Source organism: Delphinapterus leucas, chromosome 6 (genome assembly GCF_059928025.1).
Source record: "Delphinapterus leucas isolate spDelLeu-1000000601 "Yukka" chromosome 6, BTC_Dleu_Yukka2, whole genome shotgun sequence".
NCBI lineage: Eukaryota > Metazoa > Chordata > Mammalia > Artiodactyla > Monodontidae > Delphinapterus > Delphinapterus leucas.
In genome coordinates, this window is record NC_143134.1 from 58,117,116 (window position 1) to 58,139,241 (window position 22,126).

A 22,126-nucleotide genomic window follows, 5' to 3' on the forward strand; every position below is an offset into this window, starting at 1 on the left:
ACGTATCATGTGGGAGGGCAGCATGGATAACATACCAAGTAGGATTTTTGGAATTTCACAAACCTGGGTTTTCGTCTTGCCTTCACTCCCTAGTTGTATGACCTGCCAGTTCTCCAATTGTAAGAGGTTGGAGAGTAATATTTACTTCCTACAAGTTAAAGAGACCAAGTACACAAGTATTTTTCAGAAATACTGAAAAATCATTTATCAAAATTTTTAGATCAATTAAAAAAAAGGATAGCTGGGATTAAACACTATGAATGGCACTAAATATATTTTACAATCAACAAAATATTAGAAGGCACCCACTTCTAAAATGAATGACATGTGCAGGTAACACAGCAGGAAGGGATAAACCTTCCCAGGATGCTGGTCCCTAGAAAGGTACCCACTCCTGCCTTTACCTCTGCTCTCTCATCAACCTATCCTCAACAGGGGTCTGGTATATAACCAGGGAAGAATAACCTGGAACAAGGGTGCAGGAAAGGAGGCTTTGTCACTGCTTTCTGTGACCACTCTGTATGTCCTGTGAGCAAGCAGGGTCTTATATCAAAGAAGGGGCGAGAATAAACATGTTAGGGATGGAAGGTGGGCAGGGAGAGGCAACACACATCCTGGGCCTCTCCTGGGAAGAGAGGTCAATCCTAGAGCCCTTAGGTGTTTGGGGGTCTCCATTCCAAAGGATAGAAATGGCAGGGGGAGGAGAGCAAGGAGGTGACACAGGGTATCGGGGATGAAGAGGGCTGTCCATGTTCCCAAGGAAGCTCCTCCAAGGTAAGCAAGAAAACCTCATGAGTTGGCTGAATCATTCATTAGACTGCATTTTATTTAGTAAAAAAAGTTACATGAAAGGCAAACAAAGCCTGTGAAAGAGTCTCACCATGAAATCCGAGCAGGACCTGAATATGCAAGCCTCTGACAAAGGAGAAGTACTTAATGAGTATAAAGTTTTCTTCCCTTCCAATAAAACCCAGGTTCAAACTGCTGTAGAATGTGAAGCTAGCTAGCAGAAGTCACACAAGTATGCATGTGTATGGGGAAAAAGAAAAAAAAGACAACTGCAAAACTCAGAAGGAGGTGATGGAACACTTTCCCAGCTCTCATACAAGACTGAAATTTTACTCGTGAAATCAAATACTTTCAGGTTGCTATCTTTCTTCTCCCTTATGGGTCGTGGGCAATGCAGTAGGAAATTTGAGTGACTCAAACAGGGGCCATTGAGGGAGGGAATCTGGGAGATGTGAGCTATACCATAACCATTCACCCCTCATAAGACATGGCTTGTCCACGTCTGAGAAAAGGTTAAGGTATTTGGGACGGAGATCTCAATAGTAGTTGAGCTGACTTCTGCAGTGGTCACGCCAGTGTCCCTGAACCCACCAGAGGCTTAGAAACTCTTTACCAGGCAATTCTCAGACCCACCTGCCTGTATATATAACCATCTAATGTTAACCACTGCTTTTATAAGAATGTTGTATGTCTATATGTTTACATAGATGGTCATGGAAAAGGCAGAGGGTTGCAATAACAGCAACACGGCTTCCAGACCAGTCACATAGTATGTAGGCTGAGCTGGAAAGGTATAAACCCTCTCTGAATTTTGGTTTCCCTATTTTAAATAAGGGTCACAATATTTCTGTGAGGATAAAATGTACTCAACTAACTCCTAGCACAGTATCTAGGACAGAGTAACACATGTCTATGTGTGAATTTCACATACCCTTTGCGTGTGTGTGTGTGTGTGTATATTTGTTGTTATTGCTGCTATGTAATCTAGAACCAAGTCTTGGCAAAATGTTTAATGAAACTAAGTAAATATTTAGGATTTTCTATTAAAAGTTAATGTTTCCTTGCTTTTAATGTCTTATCATCCACTTTGTTACTGAGATTTTTGATAAAAGGATTCTAACCATACATAAAGGGCATGCATCTTTCTACCTACGGGCTTTTTACCAGTTAAAGATGGTGTAGCAGTTAAGTTCTCATATGCCAAAGAGCAGAGAACAGCTGTCATAGTTTTGGGTAGAAATAATACAATCATCAGTCCTTTGAAAAAATGTCATTTCAAAAGTGAAACAATATTATCCAGAGACATGGCTCAGCTTAGAAATAAACAATGGTTATAATCATTTCTCAACATTTCATTAAAAATCATCTGGCTTAATGAAATTGAGTTATTTGTAGTGAGGTGGATGAACTTACAGTCTGTCATACAGAATGAAGTCAGACAGAGAAAAACAAATACCGTATGCTAACACATATATATGGAATCTTAAAAAAATGGTTCTGAAGAACCTAGAGGCAGGACAGGAATAAAGACATAGAGAACGGACTTGAGGACACGGGGAGGGGGAAGGGTAAGCTGGGACGAAGTAAGAGAGTGGCGTGGACATATATACACTACCAAATGTAAAATAGATAGCTAGTGGGAAGCAGCCGCAGAGCACAGGGAGATCAGCTCGATGCTCTGTGACAACCTAGAGGGGCGGGATAGGGAGGGTAGGAAGGAGACGCAAGAGGGAGGGGATATGGGGATATGTGTATATGTATAGCTGATTCACTTTGTTATACAGCAGAAACTAACACACCATTGTAAAGCAATTATATTCCAATAAAGATGTTAAAAAAAATATCTGGCTTTCTGGGTTTTGTTGTTGAAAACAGGACTTAATGATTCGTTGTGACACCCAGGAAGTTATGAGCTCAACTCAAGATGAGGCCAATAAAATGTGTGCAATGGTACATAAATCTACCTTGAAAAATATGAAAAGAATCAAGGATCTTGAGGCTCCTCTTGTGAAGTAATAGTTCATGGCCACTGAGAGTCATAATATAGTTACTATTTTGCGGCAGTAAATTGATGAAATTCATTGGGTCAACAAATTGAATAAAAACAGAATGAGAGGAGTCCAAACATCTCAATGATAAAGTGTGTAAACTTTTGAGGATCAATGATGTGGATTAAACCATATAAGTAAGTGGTAATCTACAAAATCACCCCGATAAAAGAGCTATTCTTCTAACTATTCAAAAAGTCAAGCCTGTCACATAAAAAGTAAACTTACAGACATATGACAGAACATAATTTCTCTGTGCCATGTTAGCAACTTATAAGATGCTTTCTCCCTTGAGAAAGATGACTTATTTTAATAAGCCCTAAATCTGCAAATAATTCTTGCTTGGTCTCCCTAATCCTCTGCCATCCCAAAGAAGGTTCTGTTTAAATAATCTTACTTCTTATTTGATATATCTGTGTCTTAAATACAAATAACTGCTTTGTCTTAATGTGAACTCATATTCAGGATCTGCTTGTTCTCACAATAAGAGGTTTTTTTACACTGACCTTGTACATTTGCATGCTACAGAAAAAATCAGATGCTCATTTTTTAAGTTAGAAAAAGACTAAACAAAATGCAAATGGCCAAGAAACAGACAGAAAAAAAGACTACTCTTTCTAGAAATAAACGAATACCTACTAACTCAAGCGTTTTACTTATCAGAGGGGCAAATATTTTTTAAAGTGATAATAACTTATTGTTAGTTAAGCTGCAGGAAAGTGGACGCCCTCAATTAATGCCTGGGAATGGGAAGGTAAAGTGGTGCAAGATTGTTGATAAAGGCTTTAAAGTGTGCATGGATTTTAATCCTGCTTCTCAAAAATTTTAAGGAATTAATGTGCAAAAAGTTTTAGTTACAAGGAAAGTACAGTGACTTTTTTTAAAATTTAAGTATTGTCGACTTACAATGTTGTGTTAGTTTCTGGTGTACAGCAAAATGGTTCAGCTATATATATATTATATATATACTGTATATATTCTTTTTCATATTCTTTCCCATTATGGTTTATTAGAGGATATTGAATATAGTTCCCTGTGCTATACCGTAGGGACCTTGTTATCTACTTTATATATAGTAGTTTGTATCTGTTAATCCCAAACTGCTAATTTATCCCTCCCCCCTTTCCCTTTGGTAACCATAACTTTGTTTTCTATGTCTCTGAGTCTGTTTCTGTTTTGTAAATAAGTTCATTTGTATCATATTTTAGATTCCACATATAAGTGATATCATATGATATTTGTCTTTCTCTGTCTGACTTACTTCACTTAGTATGATAATCTCTAGGTCCATCCATGTTGCTGCAAATGGCATTATTTCATTCTTTTTTATGGCTGAGTAATATTCCATTGTGTGTATGTGTACCTACATACATATACATATATATGTATGTATACACACACCACATCTTCTTTATCCATTCCTCTGTCAATGGACATTTAGATTGCTTCCATGTCTTGGCTACTGTAAATAGTACTGCTATGAACACTGGGGTGCATCTTTTCAAATTAGAGTTTTCTCCAGATATATGCCCAGGAGTGGGATTGCTGGATCATACGGCAACTCTATTTTTAGTTTTTGAAGGAACCTCCATACTGTTTCCACAGTGGCTGCACCAATTTATATTCCCACCAACAATGTAGGAGGGTTTTCCTTCCTTCATATCCTCTCCAGCATTTATTATTTGTAGATATTTTAATGACAGCCATTCTGACTGGTGTGAGGTGATAGCTCATTGTAGTTTTGATTTGCATTTCTCTAATAATTAGTAAAGCTGAACATCTTTTCATGTGCCTACTGGCCATTTGTATGTCTTCTTTGTAGAAATGTCTGTTTAAGTCTTCTGCCTATTTCTTATTGGATTGTTTTTTGTGTGTTATTGAGTTGTATGTGCTGTTTGTATATTTTGGAAATTAAGCCCTGATTGGTCGCCTCATTTGCAAATACTTTCCCCAAGTTGGTAAGTTGTCTTTTCATTTTGTTTACGGTTTCCTTTGCTCTGCAAAAGCTTATAAGTTTGATTAGGTCACATTTGTTTATTTTTGCTTTTATTTCTTTTGCCTTGGGAGAGTGACCTAAGACAATGTTGCTATGACTTATGTCAGAGAATGTTTGGCCTATGTTCTCTTCTAGGAGTTTTATGGTGTCATGTCTTATATTTAAGCCATTTTGAGTTTATTTTTGTGTATGGTGTAAGACAGTGTTCTAACTTCATTGATTTACATTCGGCCGTCCAGCTTTCCCAACACCACCTGCTGAAGAGACTGTCTTTTCTCCACTGTATATTCTTGCCTCTGTTGAAGATTAATTGACCATAGGTGGGTGGGTTTATTTCTGGGCTCCCTAAATGATTCTGAATCAATGCAATGATTTCTAAAACAACCAAGATATCAAATAATAGGGTTAAAAATTTTTTGACAAAGCAATGAAACATTCAGTCAGTAAAAATGATGTTGTACAAGTCTATTTTTGTCCTGAAAAAAATGTTCATCAAATATTATTAAATTAACAAAGCAAGTTACAAAACATTACATATCATGTAATCTATTTGTCTAAAATACTAAACACAACATATCAAGACGAGGATTTGCAAATATGTATATCAAAAAGTAATCATTGACTGTGTCTCAGTAGGTGGGATTATGAGTGTGTTTTATGTTCTCTTTGCTTTGTATGCTGATTTTTCTGCACTAAACATAAATTGTTTCATTTAAAAAGAAATTTTTAAAAATTAGTTCACTATATATATATATATATATATATATATATATATATATGTTCATTTAAAATAAGCCATGCATTTTCAGTGAGGGCCATATCACTCCCAAGAGGGTGAAAACTGGGTCTTGGGAGTGTGTGAAAAACCCTACCCAATAAAATCTTCTTATTCTTAGTATTAATTTCATGCAGAGGGTAAGGGAGAACAATTTGGAACAAAAAAATATCTAAAAATAAGCTTGATCGGGGCAATAATTTTTTAAAAGTTGAGAAACACTGAAGTAGACCAAGATGAAACTTTTTTACAATATGCACATAAAGTATAAAAATAATTTATAATAAAAACTTAAATCATTATTCCAACATATATTTTCTATGTATATTCTCTTCCTCTGAGAAAAGGCAAAGGTCTCACTGATAATTGAAAGCAGTATCACACTCAAGCTCACTTCAGCCAAAGAAAACTTAAATCGTTAACAGACCTTAATATCACATTGGCTCTTCTTGGCAGGTGAAGTCAGAGATTTCACTTTAAAATGATGGTACTCTTGGCCATCTCCTCCAATAAATTGATTTTTAAAAGACTGATTAGGGACTTTGTATAAAAGAATTACATAACTCATAACACATGGGTTGGTGTGAACACATGATTTTTCACATCAGTGTAATAATCCCTAGGGAAACTTACAGTATATTCACTTAGGGGCCATCTGATCTCTTATTCTGGTTACTGTTCATTGCGGGAAAGAATAATTATTGAGGTAAATATTTGAAACCTAATGTTAAACGTTTCACCACAGCAATGGCAACAGCAAGTAACATATGAACTCAGAATCAGGTCACACATTTAACAGGCCAGTTCTCCCAATTTCATCAATATTTCTTATTTCACCTTCTGAAAGGAATCTTGAGGAATAAAACAATGCCAATAAAGCTTCACTTACTCTTTTCTTGCACCTGCCAACTCCCAGTTACAACCGCACATTGTTTCCAAGATGAAACACAGCCATAAATGTCAGAACAGTGGAAGCGACGATCAACACCAGGCAACGCAAATCCCAACATCGCAGAATTGAATTTAGAGTGCACTTCTGCAATTACTATTCTAGTGGACCAAAACCTATTCGTCCTAACCCATGTAATTGACAGAAAGCTACAAAAATGTGCTTGGGTTTCTGGGCTGGGGTCTCGACAAAAACAAGCATGCACATCCTGGGTTATCACAGAGAGATTAGCAAGAATATGGGAGCCCTTTCAAGAGCCACTTAACTCCTGATGACTGAATCTGCACTTGACCCCAATAGTCAAGCAACACATTTAGGGAACTTGATTCCACTGATCTTGAAAGAGAGACAGGAGAAGGTTTCAATGGCTTCAAAGCAAAAGCTGGGCATTAGAGACCATCACGAGCATGTTGCTGGCTGTCTTCTATAAGCATTTGATGGTTAATCAATTCTTTTATTACCAGATGCTTCTACAGGCACATTTCAGGGAGTTTCATTGGCCAAAATAGGCTCTCCCTGCCCAGCCCTTTAAAAAGGCTGCTTAGTAACCTATTCCAAACATGTTAAGTCTACGAGTCCAAAATGATCCAAATATTCCAAGGAGCTCCCTCGTCCATAAATATTTCTTTTTAAATCCTCTTTGCTTTAGCTGTACAGATCAGATCTGCCTGTCATTTTCCAACCTATGTAGTATGACAATAAGGTCAGATTGCTTAGTTACCTTCAGCCACTTTCTGTTGCTCATAATCATCAAACGGTATCCATTGTCCTCAGTGTCCCTGGCCCTCTAAAATAATTACAATATGATGCTTACCATGTAGGGACCCACTATTAGGATGGGAAAACATGACATGAACACAATGATAGAAACACCAGTCTGTGTTAACTGCCCTGGTGCACCCACTACCGCCATTGCTTTAGATCTCCCTATAGACAGTCTTGTCTGTCATCAAAATTTACAGAGGCTCTGAAAACTAAAAGAGACATGACATTAAAAGAAGCTATTCTCACTAAGTCCATGAAAGAGACCATGAGTGTCAAATATTCAAGGGATTAATGGAAACTTCCCTAACAAGCTGTAAATCTGTCCCTAATTTCAGGATTTCTATTATCTGACTCATAAAACACTGAGATGGCTATAACAAGAAAACCCAATTTGCTAAAGAAATAGCCCACGTTTACATTTTAGCACATTTGTATTTACCTTTATAATCTCCCCCGCAACTGTGCTAGTGTCAAGTGGAGGATGAGGTAATGTTTGCACCTAGTCAACAGTCTTCAATTCCAGACATCTGTAATAAATTTTCTTAAGGCCCAACACTGGTACTGCATACACACCTGGAGTTTGAAATAAGCTGCTGTTCTTTGATACCACACGCCCCGTTAGGGTTTGCTAGCCTGGGCAATCGGGAGGGCTCACCAGAAACCTCCAGCCTCCGTAGAGAAAAAGAGCAGAATTTTAAATGGATGTCTTCGTCCATCCTCTGTAAATTCAACAACGTCTTAACTTGGATGTGTGTCTTTTCTTTGAAAAGTGCAGGGGAGAGAAAAAGGAGAAGACTTACGAACATTTATTTATACACAGCTAGTGAATTACAGATCATTCTTGCTCTCTGATATTTGTTCACATTGAGTTTTTCTCTTATGTTTGCTGCATTTTACTAGGGTGTGCGCTCAGAACTATTTGCAGGGGAGGGGGTAGCTCTTCCAAAATTCCTGGGCTTGCACCTTGTGGATAACTGAGCTGAATGAATGGGTCAGCTTTTATATGGACAACCAGAGAGGGCCAGCAGCTGAGTCCCTAAGGACAACAGTCACTGCAGCTTAGCAGTTAAAGAAATGTGTGTCTTCTAATGACCAAATTCTCCAGCCATGCTTCCCTTTGTGTAAAATGAAGTTGGTGTCTGCAATTCATACTAACAAAAACGCGAGTTTCTCCATAAACCTTCAAATACATCAGAACCTCCCCGAGTCTCATTTTGCTCATTTATAAAATAAAGGGGTTGGGTTATATGGTCTCTAAACTTGCTTCCCAGGTGATATTTAGAGATTGTAGGATCCCATGTACAACTATGCAATTTATACAAAGTTATTCATTCAGAGGAAAAACTCTTTTCACTAAGTTGCACCAACTCAAACTCAACAAAGCACAATGTTTCTGCCTGTAATCAATCCATTTCTTCCTCGTCTCATATACTACAAGCTAATACTTAACTTTATATCTTAGCCCAAGTGCCTCTTTGTGTAATATTCAGAACTCTAAAGTGTTTTCCAAGATTTTATTTTCCCTGTGGTTACATCCGCCCATTTAAGTTTTATGATACGTGTAGGAAAGGAGACACTATTGTAACTATTTGAAATGGTCTTACTAGTTATCTTTGCAAAGGAAGTTTTATTAACATTGCAAAAATATATTTCAGTCCTGAAAAAACACGTTAAGAAGCTTCTTTTGTAAATAGGGTATTTCATTTTATTCAAAATCTTATTAAATATCAGCTACCCAGAAAGAGAGATATGAGAATGAAGTCTCAAGCAAGAACAGAAAAGTTAATTACATCCCAATCTCTTCTGCAATGGAAACAGTCATGGAACTAGGACGAATTAACTGAATTCCATCTTCTCAGGTTCAAGTAGTGAGAAAATAAATATACACTGAGCTTTACTGTGTATTAGGCTCCATTCTAGCTCCTTTTACAAAACTGTCCTCTTCCAAAATTGGTTTAAGGTAAAGTTTATTATCTTCTCCTTATGAAAGGAGAAAATTGAAAATTTAAGTGACAATTAAAATAGCAAAGATAGACAACGTTAAGGTTAGGATTTTGACCCAGGCCTCCAAACTCTTACTATTAAGGCAGTCTCAATGAGAACTACAGTACAGCCACCAACTCATCTCAACAGGAGGAAAAGGTTTCAATGATCTGAAATGCCTAACTGCCATCAAAAGAAGAGGTTTATTTCTCTGAATTCTAAAAATTCATGACTCATAAACAGAGCCATTTCCACTTCTAGAAATGAAGCCTTGGAAATAATCGCACAAGTGCCTAAATGTAAAAAAAAAAAAAAAATCAAGTATGTTCCTCATAGTCATGCTTATAATAGAAAAGTTTGGAAATAAATTATAAATTGGGTGTATTACTCATATAAATGATGGTAAATCATAGTGGAATACGATGCAATCCTTATAGATTGCATCTATAAGGACATTATGTCCAAAAGAGACCAAAGGAAAAAGAATATTATAAAACAGCACATGTAATATCCCATTTACTCAATGAAATATTAAATAGATAGATGACAGAGCTAGAGAGACATAGGTCAGTGAGCCAATCAGTTACTGGGCAGGATACTTCAAAATGCTAACAACTGCAATCAGGGTGCGGTGAATGTGAGTTTCACTTCATTCCTTACAACTTTTTGCATTCTGAATTGTGTGTCACTTTCAAAAAGAGAGGAAAAAAAAAACTATTTTAGTTCTGGAAGGGAAAAGGAAAAATCACAAGAACCTGGCAAGTGTCAAAGTAGGTTTTTGGTATTCATGAGAATGGTTCTTAAACACACCATTAAAAGATGGTCTTAAAAGACCATCTGTGACTACTTTGAAAATAATATTCAACTAACTAAAGTTATAAATTAAAAATTCTAGTATTTCTTATGTACTTAAATTGGACTTACAAATCTCATTATCTATTTACAGCCAAAAATACATTTTTTAATCATCTTCAAGGGACGATTTGATTAACATATGGTCTCATTTATGAAATTAGATAATTAAACCCCCTAAACATTTCAAACTGCATTTTAAATTTTAATATGTGGGATTTTCTTTTTAAAAACTTCAAAAGCCTAACAAAAAAAGCATTCCTTGGTTATTAATCCTAATAAATCTAGTCAATTACCCATAAATATGGTCTCTTTCAAGTACATTTAATAGTCCAATTCTATCTATAAATTTAGCCAAATTAACTTATTACGTTTCAATTTTAAAATCCCAAATCCTAAAACTAATTACACGTTTTAATTAAGAATCACAAGGCTAGTCAATTAAATATCAAATTCTCTTAAACATTAATGAAATCTTTAAATACTAACCATAAAAAAAAAAAAAAAAAAAAAAAAAAAAAAAAATACTAACCATATACAGAGCTTATTCTCACATGCAATGCAAAATTTTAATAGAATGCATTTTTAAAATATATAATGCTAAGCATTTAAGGGTTATAAGATATGCTTACCCAATAAGGAAGAGGTTCTCAATCCTGACTACACATTAAAAATCACTTAGTGTTCTTTAAAAAAAAAAAAAAATGACTAAAGCCAATCCAACCCATTTAACTCAGAATCTCTGGGGATAATTTGTTTTTCAAAGAAGTCTGGTGATGGTAATATGCAGCCAGGCTTGAAAACCCCTGTTCTAAGGAAATAATTATACCAACCCAAGCAAGAACTGGCTTTACCATCTCAGTGGTAAGTGGCAATAAGCTGACCTGCTTATTCTGATGGAGTTCTGGGGGCTGGCAATGAGGTTGAATGCTCCTGAAATTTAAGACAGGTGAGCCCATTTAAATATTTCATTCCCTACAAATGGAATAGTCTCAAATAAATGGTCAGGTTATTCATTAACTGATTTTGCTATTTGAATTGAGTTTGCAATTCCATACACTTGATTTGCTAGTCTACTTCCTGCTTGATTTTATTCTTAATTGTATTCATAGTCTTCCTCTCTGGCAGGGCCACAACTCTTATAAATTATTTGATTGAATCCTGTATAATTTTCATGGCTTTATCACTAACCTAATGTCATGCCATGTCAGTAGTGAATGTGTATAATCAGAAGTTAAGTAGTATTTAAAAGTATAAAATTATGGTATAGAAAATATTTAAGCAATAAGTGTGTGGCTTGTCCATGAATTGTGCCTTTTGTCTTTTTTGTTTTTGTTTTTTTTTGCGGTATACGGGACTCTAACTGTTGTGGCCTCTCCCGTTGCGGAGCACAGGCTCCGAACGCGCAGGCCCAGCGGCCATGGCTCACGGGCCCAGCCGCTCCGCGGCATGCGGGATCCTCCTGGACCGCGGCACGAACCCGTGTCCCCTGAACCGGCAGGCAGACTCTCAACCACTGCGCCACCAGGGAAGCCCACCTTTTGTCTTTTTTAGGAGCATCTAGCCACTTTTGCCGTAAGGACATATGCTAACACCTTACCCTTGAGCCTTTGTTTCCTCAACCAGCATTAATCAAGGTCATTGTGGGAAGTCTTACACACTAAAGGGGTACCCCAATGGCTAAACCCTATAGTCAGGGTAACACAGAACTAAATCCTGCCCCACCCCCATCAGCTTCCAAGAAGTAAAGAAAAAGATGCTGTAGTACAGAACAGAGCAGGAGAAGAAAAAGGACAAAAAGAGCCTGTATCTAAGCGTGTGTGATCGCAGATTGGACATTGAGAAGATCTGGACCTTGAGAAGATCTGGACCTTAGGTACTAGCAGCTTGAGGGCGCCAGGGAAACTCAACCATAAATCTGTGGAAGGTGCTTTGTAAAGACAGTGTCCTCAGGTGCCTGGCAGAAGAAAATACAAAGCATCTTTGAAGAAGGGCATATTCATCCTAGATCATAAGGTTGGCTCTCACCATGTCCAGGGTCAATGACAAGCAGCAGTGAAAATTAATGAGGCCCACAGGAAACAAGGCAACATAAGTAAGAACCAGCACAAATAATAAGCAGAAAGAGCTCTAGAGAGACTTTAGATATTACAATTATCAAAATAACTGTGAGTGCTTAATGAAATAAATGACAAGCTTGAAAATATCTTCAGGGAACAGGGAGTCACAAAAAGTGACACAGATAATTTAAAAAAATAAGTGCTAGAAACGAAAAATATAAATGATGAAAATTAAAATCTGATAGTCATGTGTGATAACAGAAAAGAAAATGAGTGAATTGGAAAATGGAAAAAAAGTAAAAAGAAACAGAAAAAAAAAACTATCCAGAATGTGGCACAGAGAGACAAAAAGATGAAAATACAGAAGAAAAAAAGACATTGAGGTTATAGGGAGAAAGTCTAACCTGGTTCTCATTAGAATTTCCCAAAAGGAAAATGCACAGATAATGTGCTTTACATTGGTTTTCTTCCCCCATAAATTATGCAACAAAAAGGCGAAACTAAGCTATGATGTTCAGTAGGTTAGGTGTATTAAATGATTTCCTCCCGATCAATGGTCACCTTTAAGAAGGTAAAATGTATCTTTTGGACAGGGATATTCAAGTAATACAGGCAGAAGATGCTGGGCTGTGGCAGTAGCTGCAGCTCCCAGTCAGCCAGACAATCACAAGCTTAAACAACCACTACACTTATAAGCATTCTGAACCCATGCAACCACTTTTAGTATAGCATTCATTAAATAAGCACTTCATTATAAAACAGGCTTTGTGTTAGATGATTTTGACCAACTGTAGGCTAATGAAAGTGTCTGAGCACGTTTAAGGTAGGCGAAACTAAGCTATGATGTTCATTCAGTAGGTTAGGTGTATTAAATGCATTTTGGACATGAGATATTTTCAACTTATGGTTTATCAGATATAATCCCATCCTAAATCAAGGAAGATCTCTACATGTTTACCTTTCCAGAAACAACACAAGTATTTCGTGGATTAAGGATTTTTCTTTTTTTTTAATTTTATACTCATAGGTTAATTTAATTATGGACCAATTCTACAACTCTGAAGACTTCTAATTAGCTCTGACCATGTGTATCCTAGATTTAAGAGCCCCCTTAAAATCAAACGAGCATTGATAGTTATCACGCATTTGGAGGCTAAATGGCCAAAACAAATTTAAGTCACAAGATTATTCATTAGTTTAGAGATCCTAAGGACTTTGCTCTTTTCAGATGAGAAGGAGCTATTCTTCAAAGCCAAAAGCTGGCTCCAGAAAAGAAGACTGTTTTAATGTTCAAAGGATACTTGGCAGTTTGTTTGACCACATTTTTTGCATCTTTATCCTAACCCCAAAAAAATCAATTGAAGAAAATAGTGTTCTGATGGTAAATTTTATTTTCCTATACCTGTTTGCCCTTCACAAAACAAAGAGCAGAAAGGTCATATTTCAAAAATCAAAGACTTGGTATATAAACAGAATTATTTATGTGTACATGTGCAAACAGATCTGCATGTACCAATAACCAAATTTACTAAACATCAAATATATATGCAAATGTTTAGAGAAACATTTTTTAAGGCATGACATATAACTGTATATGTAATTTATCAATCATTTTCTATACTTCAGGAACTGTACTAGACATTAGACTTGATTTCAACCCTCAAAAAACATGGAATTTCATGAGGAAGACAAAAGATAAGATAATTTTTGATAAGTGTCATGCCAGACATGCACCCAGACAATTGCAAACACAGGAGTAAACACACGGTGTCAGTGGAGCATAGAAACACCTAATCCAATCTCTAGAGTGGATGTGTATTTGTAGGGACTGAGAGGGGGTGCAGGTATGGAGGAGATAGAACCAGGGACAACAGCCTGGAGACTATGATTCATAAGCTGAGACTTGAAGGGTGAGAAGAAGCATGTCAGCAGAGAAGGGGAATACTGTTCTGTACATAGGAAACAGCCAGGGCCCAGAATGGAGGTCGGTATGGAAGCCTGAACATCTATACAGCTCACAACCACAGAAGGGAGGTCAGTATGGAAGCCTGAACATCTATACAGCTCACAACCACTGAAGCACAAAGCACAGAGTAAAAGGTGAGGAGGGAAAGGGGACAGGCTGTCCAGGAGGCTCAGGGAGGTCACTGCAAGGCCTGTATCCCATGCCTAACTATTTTGACTTCATCCTGAGGACAGTGTTAAGTCCCAGGAAAGTTTTAAACAGGAAAATGGCATAGATGCTCATGTGAATAATCTGAGCAGGTAAGAAGGATACTGCCATGTTCTGAGTAACAGCTACCAAGGCAGTCAGGGTAGAATGGAGAGGATGGTTTTCAGGACTTGTTGATAAGATAAAATAGGTCCATGTAGGAAGAATCTAAGAGCGCTCCCATGGTTTTTGTTGGTGTTGGACAAATGGTTGGAAAATTAATTGAAGCAGGAAATACTCATGGTGTAAGGTAGGAGCTGGACAAAGGTGATGAGGCCACATTTGTAAGAAAAATCAGTCTTAAAACCCAAATGGAAATGTACATCAAGCATCTAAACATACTACTTGAAAATTAACTAAAAGCCCAAGGCTGACGAAAGAGGTCAGCCCAAAGGTGTAGGCTAAGGTTACTACAGTGATCTAAGATTGTCCCAATTTTTTCTCTAGGTAAGTAGGTAAAAAAATAAGGAAGGACTTAAATCTAAACTTTCAAAGAAAGAGGCATCAGCGCCAGATTCAAGGGCACTTGACACTGAAACCAACTTAAACCCCAGTAAAATCCAATGGTAAAAATCAGTAACTAAAACACAGTCTGGCCTGATTGCTTGAGAGAAATATGCTGCATGTCACTGACTCTGCATGTAAAGATTTCCAGAACATATGAAAGGAATGTGGCAAAAACGTCTTCCTTTAACATATCCCTCCTTTTCCCCAAGAAAATAAAGTACCTAACATTTGCTGGACTTGAAGAGTGTCATAAAGGGTAACCCCAAGTCACTCAATTTTCGTGCATGAAACCACTTATACTCTAGACATACATTTTCACACACATTGTCTACATGAAAATACAAGTTGTGTCCTTTTATTCACCTTTCCCTAAGCCTTTATTTCATTAAATAAGCAAGAGAGCTCCATGTTTTTTTATTATGTATAGCTATGCTGTGGAGACCCCAAGCAGGTCCTTGAATTAACACAACATTCCTCACGAGAAGGCATTAAAAAGGGCATTGGAGGAAATAGAAATCTAACAATTTTCTATTTTAACTAGATGTGTGTCCATCCCAGGTACTTTATAATATAATAATGTAACATAACAATATTCTATTATATTGTTTTATCTTTTCCAGAGTGTGTACACAAGAATTTATGGGATTGTGCCTTTACCTCAACAAACAAAACTGGGCCCTGATTGGGCTTTACTGAAATTATGGAAATCATTCATGGAGTGAAGCATATATATTATTTCATATACCAATATACAGCAACATGACTTTTCATCTTAGTGTTGTGCTCTATGAATTATTTTCATGATTTTACCTTTACAAAGAATTTCATTTTAGATTTTAATATAGGGTGTAATATGGACTCAACACCAACAAAAATTTGCATATGGCTAAAATAACTTTTTCACAAAATTATTTCCTACTTTGTTACCATTACAAATATTAGACTTCAAAAATTATCTATATTCAGCTTGTTAAAAACACTGTCTAAGAAAAAATAATGTGTGGATAAGACATATGTTTTCAATCTACAAGTAGGTGTTCTACCTATTTTTTCAGATCTCCTTTTTAGATAATAAACAGCATCTAATACTCGACAGAATTTCACGTACATTTCCTTAGCTCTGGAAGGAAAGGTAAGATGTGTAAAGGAAAGAGAATTGCTGCATAAGACCTTAAATCCTTCCAAAGGGTGTTGATTTACTGACTATGATTTCTTTTTGTTTATTAGAATATGGCTGAACACTGTCTGAAACCAGATACCTCGTGAAGGCAAAGTCAGCCTCCGCCATTTCAGAGCTTCCTTCCTCATAACTCACTCTCAGTCACTGTTCCAGAAAGCACTGTCACATTGTCTTCCCTGCTGAGGAAGGCTAAAAATTGGCCAGGAAACATCATTCTCTAACATCATATCTTCTCCTGCCTATTTCCCATAAAGCTTATTTCTCCCAACAAAAGAGAGAAATTTGATTTCAACTGGCAATCTAGTAAACACTCCATTTCTGTTCTCTTTGTTCTGTGATGCTTTAGGCAGAGTTGGTGTTTATGCAAATTATCAAAATAAGGCTCAATATATACACCTAAAGAAAAAAAATCCGAGACAGTGAATAATATAATTCAATCAGGAGATAAGCTCCTGCAGCTGTGGGAGGAACAAAGTTTGATCATGCAGAACTCCTGCAGCAAGATTCAGAGAGAGGCCTCAAAAGAAAGAACAAGTGAAGAACATCAGACCTATCTTATGGGTCAATGCAATTAAAAGCCAATACTGGCAGTTCTCAGAATAGAAAAAACATCCTATATGAAATGTCACTGACGTAGTTATAAACCATTCTGCATATAAAGAAACTGTTTAAAACCCCGAAGGACTGTCAATATGTTAAAAAGTCTCCCAAAGCTCTTTCAAAACAACTGATGGTCAAAATTCACTTATGGATGTTAGTTTAAAAATGTCATGGCTCTAGCTAGTGTGTAGCACAGCCTAACGTTACATGGCAATCTCTAAGATTCAGAAATGGATGCAGTCAAGTCAGCTCCAATAAATGAGAATAACACATTGTCAGAATCTGGGAGAAAATTCTACTAATTACACTACAATGGAGGTAAACTAAGAATCAAACATCAGTACTCAATGCCTGCTTTACCAGCTGAAACAAAGCACACTCACCACCCTGAATGAATAGAGATAGAATTTCACCTGCCCCATTTTGCCTAGCCTTTGGCTAGGAGACCTAGCATTTGAACTAACCAGCTAATGTTGGGCAGCCGTACCTCTACAGCTCATGCTGTAAGCAATCTGAATGTGTTGTTGTGATACCATCCACTCAGTTCTTCTCTTCCAACGTGTATTTAGAAACTGCAGTATTCAGGAAGAAAACACATATACAGACAACACACACACACACACACCCCCCAGAAAAAGGATGGGAACTGTTAGTGGCACATGCATCCTGGGCGTTGTAGAATCAACACGTATTGTACCATGAGCATGAGGTAGAGGACAAAGATGTGATGAACCTAGTTCATGCTAAGATTTGTAGTCTTTGCTGTAACCAATCAGTTCAGTTTCAGAGAACTAGGAAGAAAGGAAGAGAAGATTCCTCTTCAAACAAATAAAGCCACATTAGACAAATGTCTGTTAACAAAGATTGCAGTAAGAGCAGTGCATAGCAACTTGCCCTCCAGCTGAATAACAGAAAATGAGATCTGACAGCTCACAAGTGGTCAGTGAGCAAGGACAAGTGCAAGCTACACACCCAGTCTGTTGGCAGATACCAAGTCTGGATAGACTTTTCATTGTCCCAGGGTGAATAAACAGAAAAAAAACCTTGGACAAAACAAGGAAAATTAGACAACACTGGGAGAAAATGAAGAAAATGTATACATTAAAATTTTTTTACTACAGGAACTAAAAGAACATTTCAGAAAACCAGTTGACATCCCCAATGGGACACAAAAAGGCCTCTATGAATCCGGAACAGAAATTTATAAAGAAAGAAAAAGCTGAGATATAAAAGTAAACTAAATCAGATAAAGTAGGATGACAAGGAAACTAAAAATCCTATTATAGATTTATAATCTACACTGAAAGACAATCTCCCTAAATCTCATTTCGTCATCTAGAAAATCAAAATAATGATAGGTTTACCTAATTGGGTCGTTTTGAGGACTATGTATAAAGTGTTATGGAGAGTGCCTGACTCATAATAGTTGCTCAAGAAACGTTACTTGTTGTTATTATTACTATTATTGCCTACCTCTAAAGAATTACAAATATACTCAACAACTTAGAGATGAATCTAAATTCAGAACATAAGAATAGCAAATCATGACAAATTGGACTGGGAAAAAGACTGAAACTAATTAACCGTAAAATTATAAATAATGTGGCAGTAGGAATATAAATTGGTATAAGTTGTCTGGAAAGAAATCAGGTAAAAAATATTAAGACCCTTAAGTTTGAATATACCAGGAATTCCCAGAAATTTCAAATATAGGAATGAATGTGTACATGTGTTTTCATTTGTTTCCTATCTATGTCTACTGAAAGCCCTAAAGACAATTATCAACCCAGTAGTGATAAGCTTCCCTTAGTGTCCAAATTATGGTCCTGAAATGTCATTCTCACTAGAAGTAATCATGGCTTTTGGAGAAATGTTTGAACTCAGTCAATCTGAATTTCAAAAATAATCAAAATTTCAATGGATTGAACCCCAAATACCTTTAAATCCATGAGTTCATAATGATATTTTAAAATATTGGTCACTATGAAAAGATGATAGAAAACTAAGTAATTATCTTAGTAACTGCTAAATAAAAGGAACTATTAGGCACTTTTTTTTTTCTTACATAAACTGTACCACTACGTAATCAAACAACAGGATGAGGGGAAATCTCTCTTTAAATGTAATCCACCTATTAACGAAAAAGTAAGGCTAGAATTAGAATATCACCATGTACGAGCTTTAATGGATGAAGAGACATAAGCATTAAGTATCAACGTTTGCTAAAATCACAAAAAAGAAAGACAACAAGCCATGTTAAGCTACAAGTGATAAAGTCTTGCCAAAAAGATGGAAGCAGAATCTGATCTGGTCTCTGGGTCTAGTGGTCGATTTCGAGAGTTATCAAGGACAGCAGACCACGTTGAACTGCATCATGAATGGGCAGTCAACAAAACCCAGATGCGGGAAAAACTCTACTGGTCAAATGGCCCTTGTTCTACAATGGAAAATTTTAAGGAAAAGAAAGGGATGGGGGGACATACAGACAAAAAGAAAACTAAAAGGCATTTATATTTTAAAGGGCAAGACTAAACTATATGATCTGTGGATGTACATCTTGCACAATTACATTGTGGTGATAAAACTATAAAAACAAAAACACAAGGAAGAAAAAAATACTATAAAGGCAGAATAATGGTTACTTATTACAGAAGGGAAGGGTTTGTGACTGGAATGTGGCACATGGAAGAGACTTCTGAGTAGATGGCAAAATTCTATTTCTTGACTGGGGTAGTGTTCACCTTATATTCATTAAGCCGTATGTTTGATTCCTGTGGTTTTCGGTATCTGTGTTTTATTTTACAGGAAAAAGTTAAAACGAAAACAAAAAATTAGTAAATCAGTAAATAAGCAAACTTCCTCCATCACAGCACTCTGATTATAATGGCTTATGCCTTCTCTCTCCCCTAGACTTGACTCCTTAAAGCAACAACTGTGCCTTGAGGTGTTCATTTCACATATTCAGTAGGCTTCCTGGACCCATCTTAACCTGAATCTATCCTACAAGCTCTTGATGGGCCTCTGCATTCCTAAAATGTGTATATTTTGCACTACATTTGCAATAATGTAGCAAATGTAGCTTTTATTCCACTGAATTGATACTCAGTAATAGGAGATTAATTTGCATCACTAGTTCAAAATTTGGCAGGAGACAAACAAACCAGAGAAAACACAGTGATTGGACAGGCAGCAGTCCCAGGATAGAAGATGTGCAGTCACCAGGAAAAAAAAAAAAAAAAAAAAGCTGCTTGGCTTTACTTCTGGGATGTAGGAGCAGCTCACCCGGAGAACTGGGATATCTGAGCATCCGGAGCAGACCAAAGCTATCTAGCATTCTCAGAGCCTGGAGACACAGTAACCACATGTACTTGGATTGGTACTTGCATGCCCTTGGGGTCTCCAACTCTTACAGAACCAATTATCCAAGCCCCATTGAATTGAAATTTTGAAAATAATTTCCTTTTAGTCATAGAAATTGTCAAAACCCTGAATACCCCAATTTATCATGTATAATGGAATTTTCTTTAAGGATACCATAGCAATCTCTACCCGGACCCCCTTGGTTTGGTTTGTCTCTATTGATTAGATAAACTTAATAAGTGGTATGATGGCTTTAATTTAAAAAAAAAAAAAAAAAGGCTATACACAGCACATCAGTTAGTAATTAACATTGATGGAATATTTTTTATTCCACAATACCAGAAATTCAGCATTTAATCAATGAGAAATCAATATGCATGCCTTTATGGTCTATAATAATTCATCGTTATTTAATGTAAGTATATTCTCTAGAGATACAAAGTACAAAATATGCTAAATTTTGGTTGTATCATATTTCTTTTTTAAAATAAATTGTTCACTTTTATTCTAGTATAAAATATTCTCTCCTCTTTAAATGTTCATAGGGAAAAACAGGGACTGTTCTACTGAAAAATACATCAAAAATAGGTAGAAAAGAAATGAAAATTATCACGCGGTTTAAAAAAATTAAGTTTTACTTTATAGTGATTCCAATTACTTTCCAAGTTGTTCAATATATGTCACTGTAATTGTAAAAATGCTAGTTGAAAAAAAAAAAAGCTAGATGAAGTGAAGGCTGTTTTTAAACAAGAAAATTATTCCCCCCCCCAAAGAAAGTCACTGAATAAACTTTAACTTTTCATTTTTCGATTATTGTAGATTCACATGAAGTTGTAAAAAAATTAATGCAGAGAGAGCCCATGTACCCTTCACCCAGTTTATTTTGATGGTAACATCTTACACAACATCAGGGTAATATCATAACCAGGATACTTGACATTGGTACAAGCCACCTATCTTCTTAGATTTCCACAGTTTTACTTACACTCATTGGTGTATATGTGTGCATTTAACTTCATGCAGTCTTGTCCTTTGTGTATGGTCACGTTTCTACCACTACATTCAAGGCACAGAAGAGCTTCATCACCATACAATGACCACTTGTGTTGCCCTTTAATAACCATACCCAGCTCCTGCCTCTCTCCTTCTCCCTAACCTCTGGCAACCACTCATCTGTCCTTCATTTCTATAATTTTGTTATTTCAAGAATGTCATATAAATGGAATCATACAATATGGAATATTGTTTTTAGAGTTTGGAGAATATATGGTTCCAGTAAATAATGGGCTTTAAAGTCATAAGGAAAAAAAATCTGGGAAAGGAGGACACAGGGATGACCTATCTTATGAACAAGACTCCAGAGCATATGGTGTTTCATCGAGAAAATATTTTCACTACCCAGGAAGAGCTATTTTTCCATGCATAGTGTGTCACTAATAACTAACCTTGAAAACTTTGTGATCAATTCTCAAAGACCAGGGCGGTCCAGGAGACATGCCATTTTCTGTTTTCTTTCCAATTTTGCTTTGCAAAAGTTTGTCTAATTTTTATGCTGTATGTCCCACTAAACTAAAAAATAATAATTTGCCGGACATAAATCTATTAGTTTGTCAAAGGCACAGCTAACCATCACAAAGGGGATTGTAAAGGGAGAGCCAGCATGACTCTTCCCATTATCACTGAGAATTCCTTTTTAAAAATTTGGCTCTTCAGTAGGAAAATGAGGAGACAGGGTATAGAATTCTGTTATTCCTGGGAATCTTTCAACAATAAAATTGAAGGGATCTACTAACAGAGATTTCTGCTAGGCTAGAGAGATAAAGGCCCATCAGAGTTTTAGTGTCCTTCAATTTGGATCTCAGTCTGGACTACTTGGTATAACATAATCAAGTGACTCATGTTAAAAGCAGGAAGACTCTAGAATTCATGCTTCCTGAATTGAAAGTCTATCCCTTTACAGTCAACATGCAGACATCAGAGTATAAGGACTTTCTAAAACTGCACTCATTTCTTTTGATTCTCTATTTTTTTCATATGGAATTTTTTTCAC